General features: G+C 35.1%; 1 non-coding gene across 1 annotated transcript; it reads left to right on the forward strand.

The window, feature by feature from the left end:
- The first annotated feature begins 272 nt into the window (after positions 1-272).
- LOC117803664 lies at positions 273-379 on the forward strand. Its single transcript, XR_004627601.1, has one exon. It is a non-coding gene; the product is annotated as a U6 spliceosomal RNA (small nuclear RNA).
- The last annotated feature ends 2063 nt before the right edge of the window (positions 380-2442 follow it).

Here is a 2442-nt window from a genome sequence, read left to right on the forward strand (position 1 = left end):
CCCGTTTTCAAGCTTTCATCACATGCTTTAAGACTATGGTTCAAGAACTTCATTTATGATATCCTTATTGCAGGAAGAAGTAACAGCAGTAGTATAGGTGGGGTGGGTTCACCTTAAATAGCCAGACCCAAACAACACTTCTCACATGTAATTCGCCAAAATTTGGTCATGTTGCCAATTTCATGGAAAAAGAGGCTAGAGAAATGTTGACTTTCATTAACAGCAAGCATGAGCCCCTAAAATCTGGGCCTGGTATTAAAGAGAATAGGAGAGTACTCGCTTTGGCAGCACATATACTAAAATTGGAACGATACAGAGAAGATTAGCATGGGCCCTGAGCAAAGATGACATGCAAATTCATGAAGCAGTCCATGTTTTTTGGTTTTCTGACTTTAAAAAAAAAATAGGAGAATGGATGTTGGACTATGCAAACGGGATTTTCTATATCAATGTTCATTTCATTTACTAAAAGAGAAGTTTGGAAGGAAGACTATAAACAATGTAGGTTTCCTTGAGTGTTTACATGCTATCAGGTCATGTATGTGGTAATTTCAAATGTGTAACTACAAATGTGAATATGAAATGGTATATTGGGGATTATATATTATTTGGATAATATATTTGGAAATCTAGTTATTTTGTGGAAAGATATATAACTATAAATAGAGACCAAGGCATTTTCAGAGGCACAGTGACTAATACTGATGAGAGACTATGAGGTGGTCTAAAATAAGCAAATATATTCTTCTCTATTCTGTTTGCAACTGTACCACAAAGCTACTTAACAGTTTATCTGCTCAAACTCTATCTGCATTTTTTCAAAAGATATCATCTTTTATCATCTTGTGAGCCTTCCCTACCACTTTCATTCAATTCACTCCAGTCATACTGGCTTCCTTTTTATTTTTTAAATTTTCCCAAACTCAGGGCACCCTCCTACCACCTTCCCTGGAACTTTTGTTCTTGCTATTGATTATCAGGCTTAAGCCGCCCCAGTCCCTATATCTTCATGGGTCAGTTCTTTGCCTCCACTGTGTCTTAGCTCAAGGATCACCCTCACATTAGTGTACTACATGACCTCCATATTTAGAATAACAACCCTTCACCATAGTCCCCCCTCTCCATAGTATTCATTACTACTTGTCATGCCATATTATTTTTTAATTTGTATTTCATTTTTATTTTTGTTTAATGTTAACCATGTTTTATTCAATGCTTTATTCCCTATAATTACCCGTGCCTATACCACACGGTAAGCTCAGGTGAACTGTTGGAGTGAATTTAATATGTTCGGCTTATTCCTTAAGTGCATCATATAAAAATTTCCTGGAGTCCTATCCTAATAAAAATTGTATCCCTGAAGAAAGTTCTAGAGACTGTCCTGATTTTGACCTGCACATCTAAGAGAGCTGATTTGCCTCAGAGAGCTGGAACTATTTCAGGAGCTGAAGCACTGAAGTTCATCTATACCCGTGGTCCTATAGGTTTCTCTCTAATTTAGTAAACATCTAAAAGCATTACTTATCTTCCTTTGTTGGAGCCTAATTGTGTTAAAAACAGAAGGCACTAATGAGATATATTACATATGTATGGATATTGAAGCTGATAAGACTTATTGAGGAATATATTTCTTAGGCTATCTCATTGCTGAATTAGAATAAAAAGAGTATGTTGAACAAATTTAAACCATGTGCAATATGTTGCTAATTCCCTGTGTTAGAAAAATTGATTTTAATTCAGAGTTCTCAATCGTGACAAAGTTAGACCAGCCTGGGTGGCTGAGTCGGTTAAGTATCCACCTTTTGCTCAGGTCATGATCCCAGCGTCCTGGGATCTAGTCCTGCATCAGAGCTCCCTGCTCAGTGGGTGAGTCTGCTTCTCCCTCTTCCTCTGCCCCTCCCCTGCCCCAGCTCACATGTTCTTTATCAAATAAGTAAATTTAAAAAAAAATCTAAAAAAAAGTTAGGCCCAGGTGACTTTTGGCCTTTATCATATTGTCAGCATCCTAATTTAATGCACAGAAAATCATTTGTAAGTGTAGAGCTTTCCATCAATCCATTTAGCAGGATTTAAAAAATATATATATTTTTAAGAAATAATTCACATCAAAACAAAAAGGCAACACATTTGTGTTCTCATCTTATTTTTAATGCATTCATACTTTAAAATATATTCACCTCAAACTAATGATTTTCAACTTTTATAGCTTTGTTTTGAAATTAGTATTACTAGATAATATAAAAGCTTTAACTTGATTGCATATTGTGCATGTGATTTATTTGAATACTGACTGAACTCCTTTTTCCAATTTATTAGCAACCTCAAATAATTTTCTTCGGATTGATGTAATAGTATTCATCATGATAAATTCATAATCATATAAATAGAATCTTTTTGGGCGCTGTTACTTTGTGGTGCTTTACAAGTATTACATGTAATTCT

This window comes from Ailuropoda melanoleuca, chromosome 8 (genome assembly GCF_002007445.2).
Source record: "Ailuropoda melanoleuca isolate Jingjing chromosome 8, ASM200744v2, whole genome shotgun sequence".
Classification (NCBI taxonomy): domain Eukaryota; kingdom Metazoa; phylum Chordata; class Mammalia; order Carnivora; family Ursidae; genus Ailuropoda; species Ailuropoda melanoleuca.